At 38.1% G+C, this 8,911-nt stretch overlaps 1 protein-coding gene and 1 long non-coding RNA gene across 4 annotated transcripts in view; one reads left to right on the forward strand and one right to left on the reverse strand.

Annotated features, from left to right (window-relative positions):
- Positions 1-475, reverse strand: part of LOC103467138 (helicase ARIP4-like) — a 58,585-nt gene extending 58,110 nt beyond the window's left edge. For 2 of the 3 annotated variants that reach the window (XM_008413229.2, XM_008413231.2), the window contains exon 1: positions 368-474. The gene's annotated coding sequence lies outside the window, so the exon portion shown is untranslated. Of the gene's footprint in view, positions 1-367 lie in introns of all 3 variants that reach the window. The other variant, XM_008413228.2, reaches the window with a different exon arrangement.
- Positions 476-3,596: 3,121 nt separating this feature from the next.
- LOC103467139 (uncharacterized) lies at positions 3,597-5,572 on the forward strand. Its single transcript, XR_534040.2, has 4 exons — positions 3,597-3,683; positions 4,336-4,420; positions 4,540-4,567; positions 4,831-5,572. It is a non-coding gene; the product is annotated as an uncharacterized LOC103467139 (long non-coding RNA).
- The last annotated feature ends 3,339 nt before the right edge of the window (positions 5,573-8,911 follow it).

Below are 8,911 nucleotides of genomic sequence, written 5' to 3' on the forward strand. Positions count from 1 at the left end.
TATATATATATACGTCACGGTATGTTAAAATACACTTGGTTTTCGGTTTAACCTTCCTGGACAACTCTCATCTGCGAGGACGTTTAACCCTGCAGATGTGTCACCGCTGGCAGCTGGTGTCACACAACAACAAAAGCCGCGCGCTTCTGCTCGTTTCATAACTCGGAAGGAGGCTTTAACGCAGCAATGCAGACCGCAGGAAGGAAGAGAAGGTGCGCAAGTGCAGAATGCCTTCCATACTTCCATTGTGTGTGTGGTGGTGGGGGGGGGCAGCACTTCATAGCCATCCGCACTCTCACACCAACACAGAAATGTAGTTTTAAAGGGATTCAAACCAACAAATAAGCAGCCGCTCTGAGTGTCTCACCTTCCGTCCGCGCTTCTGCCGTCAATTCCTTCAAGTTTAAAGAAAAATACAAGAAGCTTAAAGCAGTAATGAGATGCAGGGAGGGCTTGGCCGCTTTCACTGATTCACCGGTTTCTGCCTGAAAAGAGGAGGGTCGCTCCTGCCGCCGTGCACGCGCCCTGCTCACAACATTACGAAAGTCCCGGAAGTGCACGAGCATCCAAACTGTTGTGGGTTTTTGTCGCGCTGCATGACAGTGACGAGGCGAAACAGATTATTTAACGGCAACTAAAACCAACAGAGATTGGTGTGTATACCCAAAACTGCACTCAAATAAGAGTGGCGTTTCTTCCAAATAATATTACTAAAGTATAATTAAAACCATGTCCACTGAAAATTTACTCAAAGAGGAAGATTATTGATATCAGAGCTGTTTGATTTAGGGCAATGATGTAATCAGACGCAATTCTAAAATAATGTGCACACGACCTTTAAATAATAAAACAAAAATCAAGTAAATTAACCAGCATCTTTACAGAGCAGTGAAACTAAATGTTGAAGTCGATTTAAAAGTTGTTGTTTTTTTCAAAAAGTTATTCAACCAAATGTTACTTGTCATACCCACTTTTAACAATATATTGCAAAGTTTGGGTTTTAGATTTACTATAAACTATTGCATTTTACACTATAACCTGATCAAGTAAATTCCAGCAAATTTACTTGAAAGTAATTATTCTTATATTTAATCATCTGGCATTACTACTTTGCAACTCTATTGTGTGTAGGTTGTGATAACCGTTGAATGACACAAATGGATAAACTGCACCTTTTAGTATAACCGGGTTATTTTTTGTTTATAGTTATGCTTTCTTTCTGGCCAGAAAAGGGTGAAACATAGTGTTACCATATTCCTGTCAAGTAAAAAAAAAAAAGTCCTTCACACATTAAAAAAAAAAAAAAAAAAAAAAAGGAGTGATGCTTTGCTGTAGCAGCGTTCGTAGCAAGAACTCCTGCCTCTTTACCCGCTAAAGATTCAACTCAGAAGAAAACACTCAAACGTCATTCTCCCTTTCTGGGAATGCCCGAATCCTTTAGATGTAAAAAACAAAAAGAAAAACGTCTTTTGTTTTGTTTGTTGCAGATAGAAAAAAATACTTTTAATTGTTGACAGTATTTAATCGCTGAAAAATCCAAGGACGGTTTACCATCTTGGGTTGTAAAACAAGTGAGCTGGTGAAATCTTCCCAGAATCCCTGGGATGGGGCGTTCTGTTGCTCGTTCAAACTCTGCCCTCTATCGGCTGAATGTTGACATAGCAGCGGTTTTCACCTGAGTCATTCATCAAGACAGATAAGTCCTTTCGTTTTGCTCTTTATGTGTAAAGATTTTCATTTGTAGGCAGTCTGAAGAACTTGTTACTCTGCCATGAAAGAATAAACTTATTCCTTAAAGGAAAAGGAAAAGTTTTAAAAAAAAAATTTTTTACTGTTTGAATTATATTATAAAATTTATTCTTGCTAGGAAAGAAGACCTGGTTGATTTGGCAGCAGATGTTCTCTTGTGGCTATTTAATGGCATTATTTAAATCTGCTGTGTTTTATTTTAATTGTTGTTGTTCTTTGTTAATGGAAAAGCTCTTCCAGGAACTGGGTAGTGCCTGGAAATCAGTCCAGTTCATGGAAGCTCTTCCAGATCTGATCATTTCCCTGTAACTGAAGGGGCAATGTACAGGGCAATGGATACTTTTTTTTTTTAAATCACTGACCACCGGTGTGCTGAAAATGATTCAGCCCCTTCTGCAAATTAGGTTTATTGGGAAAATTGACCTAATTATTTCAGGTTTAAGATAATTATTGCCATGCATTAGGCTGTGTAATAAGAATAATTAAAATTCCTCCACATGACAACTGGAGGTGTCAAAAATAATTTAACACAAAATGCCACTTTTAGTGACTGCTATAGTTCAATGACGAGCACCATTAGCACTCCGTAGAGCATCCTCTTGCTGTTATTACCTGTTGTAAATAACCAACAATAGGACACAAGCCTCTGGCAGTGTTTCGAGGAATCTTATCCTGAGGCCTGGATTTGAGAAACACAAGTGTAAAAACATCACTAAAAGGTCATTTTTGGTCACATTCTGTTCATTGTAAACACTAGATGGCGCCATTCACCATGTAAAACTGGTGCTACAGTTAAAACTGGAACCAAGACGTGCTCACAGTTACAAAGAATCTGGCTTGTTCAGTGCTCTGGTACTTAAGTACAATTGATCCATGATGTAGTTCCTCAAAACGCAGAAAGGTTACTTCTGCAAATCTGTGTCAGATTAATAAAATTATTTATCACTGATTTCACAGTTTTATTTTAATAAATGGAAGTTCTCTCCTACCTGCTTCTTAGAATAATATCAGACACAGCATATTGTTTTTTAGTTTGTTTAAAAAGAGTGTACAGAAAATGTAGTTTGAATGCACACAAATCTAATCATGCTATTTAAAGAAAATAATGTTTTACATCTGCCGTTACCCAAGATGTGTCAGATCATTACAAAGATTTCAACCAAATGCTAAAAGATTGTGCTGACCATGATAAACACACCATGTGAGCTAAAGAAACAACTCAGAAGATTTTATTAAAATATTAATGAATCAATATAAAACGAGTCTCACTTTCTGAATTGAGTGACTTTTACACAATATTCACATTTCTTATTCACATATATACCCATGTAACTGGGTGGTATGGACAAAAAAAAAGTCACATTAAATATTTTTTGTGTATGGAGCAATTTCAACATTTATCAGAACACAGTTCTGAGACTAATCATCCGGTTTCTGAGACAGCTTCAGCTTTCATACAAACTGAAACAACAAAGTAAAGTTGGCATTACTAATAACTAGCCACATTTAAAGTGTAAAACTTTCCATGATCTAAACACAATTCGCTTTAACGTAGTCAGACAGTATGGATTTGAAACAAAAACATTTCTCATTGCATATTAAAGTCTTTACCGTGGATTTTGTCAGAATCTGTTTCATAACACAAAACTGGATTTGTTTTGTTGCTTGGCATTAGCTGCACTTCGGAATGGCTGACTGCCCTCTTAATTAAAGGTGATTTATTGAGGGTTTGACGTGACAACTTGAAGAGTGACGCAGCAGGCAGTGGCGAGGTCACGCCCCGCCACGCTCTGGAAACAGGTGGGTGGAGGCAGCAACCAGGTATTTATGAAGTGGGTGGATGATGAGTTGTGGCCGACCCAGCCTTGCGCAGCAGGAGCTGCTTTTGTAACTAGGAGCTCAAGTTTTCCTTCCCTCTGATTACACGAGACAAGGTAGGAAAGTAGGTGTAGTGTAATTAAATGAGAATACAGACTGATTGGATTGCCACTGGATATATTTTATTTGGTGTTTCAGTTTCAGAATTTTATAATCGCACCTTCTTAAGCACAGCAATTTCCTTTGGGCTCATTAAATGCTCTAAACGTGGGTTTTCCACTATAGCAGAGCATCTCGAACGCATGAAAAGGTTCAATTATGTGTGTATTGATTAAACCTGTGTGTGTGTGTGTGCGTGGGTGTGTGTGTGTGTGGTTGCATCAGCGGGTGGAATCACGTGTTCCTTCAATTCATCACTTATCAGCTCCGCCATATGTTGCTTCACAGAGAAGCTGAGTCTTTTTGAGACGTCTAATAACGAATCCGACACAAGCAGAAAACTGATAAACCTGCTATGTTTCCCATAAGAGTGCTTAGGCAATCATTTTACCCAGAAATTCATTAGGAGATGTTTTCACACTGCTTCATTTATATGTAGAAGAAATTATGTTTTCATTGTCTGTAAAACATTATGTTGTTATTCACACTACGTCCCCCATTGGCTCGCAAACAAGGACGAGCATTGAAAAGCCGCCACCGATAAATGATGTTATGGCGTGTCTGTAACTGAGTTTATGATTTTACATTTTATTTCTCTCTTTTTTTCAGGATCATCGGTTGCTCTGCCTTTTAGAGGAAAAAAGGCGAAAAGATAAAAACGAGTCTTGCCAGGATGCTTGTTGCTCTACATGCTGTAAGACGTCTGATTGATCTTTTCAAAGCTTTTTCTCAATTGTAAGGCAGCATATTTCCTTTACAGTTAAACTGAAAAAGTGGTTACAATACGTTGTTGAACCTCTATTTGTTTCCCAGGTCCTGTGCCATTTAATTAAAAGAAAAGGTAATCCAATTCTCTATAATTGATGGTGAATGTGGACTGAATTGTAGGCTTGAATCAGACGGTGTTTCAACAACACGTTACTTTAAAATGTCCCACTTATGCCACCATAGGTAAGTTGTGGTAGCTTCCTGGCACTAAAAAATATAAACTCGGACTCCAGATCAGTTTCAAACCAAATTCAATAACCAAGTTAATCAAACAGAAAAAGATCTTCTAATTTTAGGTTTCCTATTATTTTCTTCCCTCTCTCGGCTCTGCTGTAGGACGTGCTGGGTCGCTGCCCAAGCAGAATGCTGACAAGGAGCGAAATCTTTCCCGTCACGCACATTACAGTAATTAACTCTGCATTCAGAGGATGAAAAGGGGAGTACGGCTCTTTTGTGAGTTATGGAGAGAAGCATGAAGTTACAGAACTGATGAAACAGCTTATTACACTCACTCCTTAGCATGCAAAGGAGCAAACACTGCAGCGTTCGCTCCTGTCATCTGTGGCGCTTCCACTCGAAATAAAGGAGAACAATAAAATCCATTTTGTTTCGATGAGTAAAATTCTATTTGCGACGGCTTTCATGGTACAGAACAATGACTAAACGACTGAGAAGGAGAATAGATTCGAGAAAAGAACGAGACACAAACAACCTTCTTTCTTTCCGCCAACAAACTTTCCTTTTTACAAGTCCATTTATTTCAAACATCTCTCTTGACTAGAGAAGAATGAAATACGTTGCAGTGCATGGACTGCAAACACAGAGCTGTGATGGGAAGAAGAAAAACAACCTAAAGCTTCCAGTGTTATTCCGCTGAACACAATAAAAACTTTGTGCAAGGCACGCTGAAGAACAAGCACACCTGAATCCAGACCTGATCTCCTCCATCTTCGTTTTAAACTCTGTGTGTTTTAGGTAAAAACCACTGACTGTCCTGTGAAAGTCAGTCCTGCACTAAGAAATAGGAGCGATACAGATTTAACTGATAACTAATATTTATTTATTATTATTTTCAATCATCTTCAAAGATTATCTCACGTTTGTAGGATAAATAAAGCTACACTGAAGCCTTGTTGTGTGTGTGTGTGTGTGCGTGTGTGTGTGTGTGCGTGTGCGCGTGTGTGTTAGATGCCCTTAGGAGCACAGTGTTTAACTGTTGATCGAAGTCGTTCTGTTCTATATTTCTCAAAGTGACCGGTTTTATTTGTAATCTTTTACAGTGGCATCGATCAGTATTTCTTCAGATTTACTGACGGTGTTTTAAATTCTGTCGTTGAATTTTAAGTTGCTTTTCCTCTCGTTTTTATTAAATCTCCAGAACATTTTTCAGGGGAATGTTTGTGACTCATGAATCATTCAGGAACAGAAAAAAAAGCTTCTGAGCTCGAGGGATGGACAAGCGTTCGATCCGCACAAAATTAGGCAACAAACAAAACAAACCAAAAGCTGCAGGGTTAAATACAATCCAGTTTTCATGATTTTCCTTGAAAGGTTGTAGGTCTAAAATGGACCAATCCAGACTTGTGTTACTTTAACGCAACAGGGCTTGACCCAGAATAATTTGTTAACTTTTCAGAAAAAAAAGATAGAAAAGAATAGCCTCATAACCTTTTGATTCATTGATTCTACAATAATATTATGCTGAAATGTGTTATTTTAACCATGTCATCTTCTATACCAGCTGGTGTCGGGGTGTCTTTACTGGTCCTTAAGGAAGCCAGGACTTTGAGCTTCTTATAAATTCATCAGAAACATTCATGCCAAAACTTAAATGATTAATAAATATATCATCTTAGTCTGTCTACATTGACTTCATGACCAGTTAACTGGTCAAAATGTGAATGTTGAACATAGTTTTGGCTAAATACCTGACAGGCAGAAGGCTAGTGTTATTCTAAATGAACAAATTCATCCTCAAAATTAGTTAAAATGTGTGTCATTTACAACAGTCCCACCAATTACACCTGATGCTGGGGAGCTTCACAGCTGCCATGGTAACAGACTCACATTTCACCTAAGTTCCCCAGAGTCTGTTTCCTCCACAGAGGACACTGAGTCTAGATTTTAGGAAAACCTTCAGGTGGCTTCCTCCACCAATCATTATCTTCAGTCCACCGTCCCATTTATCATTTCTTAAAGACATCTTTTCAGATAGTTTATCTGCTGTAGATGTAGTTTTTCTTAGGCCTAACACTTTTTCTGTCTGTCCACTTCTTGAACACACATTCCACCTCATGATTGATCAAACCCAAGGACTGGGAAAAAAAGAAGATTGAAAATACACAGCATAGCACTGAAAAAAGCTCCAGAAAGTCTGGAGATAAAAGTAAAAAATAAGTTTGTTTGTAAATATTAAAAAAAAAAGTTTTAATGTTGCTGGAGTCATTTTTTCCCCCCCAGGTTACAGAAAATTCCCACCTAAAAAACAAAGTTGTACTTTGGCAGAATAAATGGCTTTGTGGTCTCTTAACCTATGAAATGTCAGAAGGCAGTCGTGTTGTTGATGCGTTCTGCCTTGTTGCATGCAAAGTGTGAGATGTGCTGCTAGGAGACAAACGACGCGGGTACTTCCCTCTGCCACTACATCTGGACTCGGGCAGTGCGAGTACTGATTTAGGTCCACCCTGCCCATCACTCATTCAATCATCAATTCACAGCTGACCAATAGGGTTTCCCTGCCCTGGGCTGTTGCTTGGAGCGAATTGGAGTGCTGGCACATTGCTCCCTTTAATCTCCTTAAGTATTTGCTCCCACAGTCACATCAATGAGCCAGTCTGACAAAGCCATCAGTTCTGGAGTTGCAGATTTTCCTGAGCAGCCAGGACTCTGTTGGATCGGGGAACCCTGCATTGGTTTTAGAGACTATTTGTTTTTTTTCAATGATTAATTCGCCACTCAATGACGGCAAATTTAAAAAGGCAGCTTGGGCTCCTGCCACTGGAGCCTGTTGCTGGGGAAATGGGAAATGTTGCCAACGGTTCCTCGGAAAAGTATTTACGCCCATTCAACTTTCTGACATATTTTCAAGTTACATCAAGAAACCCAAATGTATTCCTTCCACTTCAAAATTATGGGCTACTTTGCAGATGACATAAAGTTGAAGTTACACAATGTGAAAAGTTTTAAACTTATGAAGGCTTTTGCGAGACTCGCTGAAAGCAGAAATATAGATCGGTCATGAAGAAATCGAAATGCTGCTTTTTAATGCAGGTTTGAATTGTTTTTCAGAATTGCAGCATTTAAGAAGCTCAGTTTGGAGAACAAATCCTTCTCTATGTCTTTAAATGTTACATTTTCTCAAGGAAATCTTCAAATTACTATATATGTTTAATTTTTTCCTAATTGCAAATGGGGATGTTTTCCAATCTGAGTAAATACTGAGTTTCCAGGGGCTTGTCAAACCAAAACAAGTCATGTTTTTATGCAAAACAAAAGAAATCTAATAAAAGACAAATATGAACTCTGTCAGGCTCCAAACTGTTATAACACAAGCAATAATTCATTCAGTTCTAATGGATTCAAAATGCTCATAATTGTGATTTATTCATTTATTTTATGGTAAATATGCTAAATTTGTTGACCTCTACAACATTGATATTTTTCTTGGAGTTGGACATTTACAGCTGGTTGTTTTATGACTCTGCCGTACAATCTTTTCAAAATCACAGATATGAGGTGGCTAGTTCTGATTTTTTTATTTTTTTTGTAAGATCAATCAATCAATCATTGATTGATTGATCAATTTTGTAAAATGAAAAAACAAATTGAGGTAGAATATACACACTAAAATCAAACACATCTAAATATATTACAGTTCATGTAGACTAATTCATTTTTAATGTTTTTGTTGTTGAGTGAGCCTATAAAGATTATACTCTCTTTTCATTGTCCCTGGTGCAAAACCTTTTGCTCAACACTCAACTTGTCAAATCACAACTTCACAGCTTATTATTGCAGCAGCATCAATACATAAGTGGGCAAAACAGGCTAAAGGGGGTAAGATTTTGGTTTCTCTTCACATTTGCAGCTGCGCTTTAGCTTCTACCTTCTATTGAAAGAAAAGCTCCACAGTATACAGACTGTGGCTGGCAGGGTTTCATTCATCACTATAAAGTCTCGCCTCAGAGGGAAACACTTGGCAGTGCAACAGAGAGCAGACCTTCCTTCCTTACATCGACTTTGGCTGTGAGATGCCGCCTGGCTGTTATCTTAAGTAGTAGTTTTGTGGCTGAACTGGTCAAATACACCTTTCAGTACTTAGTTTTCGCAAAGCGCTCAATTTTAGGCTTTGTCTCGAATACTTACATGTATTTAAAACAAAAATTGGCATTTGCAGCTTGTTGTGTTTGTCTTACTT

This window comes from Poecilia reticulata, linkage group LG7 (assembly GCF_000633615.1).
Source record: "Poecilia reticulata strain Guanapo linkage group LG7, Guppy_female_1.0+MT, whole genome shotgun sequence".
Lineage (NCBI taxonomy): Eukaryota > Metazoa > Chordata > Actinopteri > Cyprinodontiformes > Poeciliidae > Poecilia > Poecilia reticulata.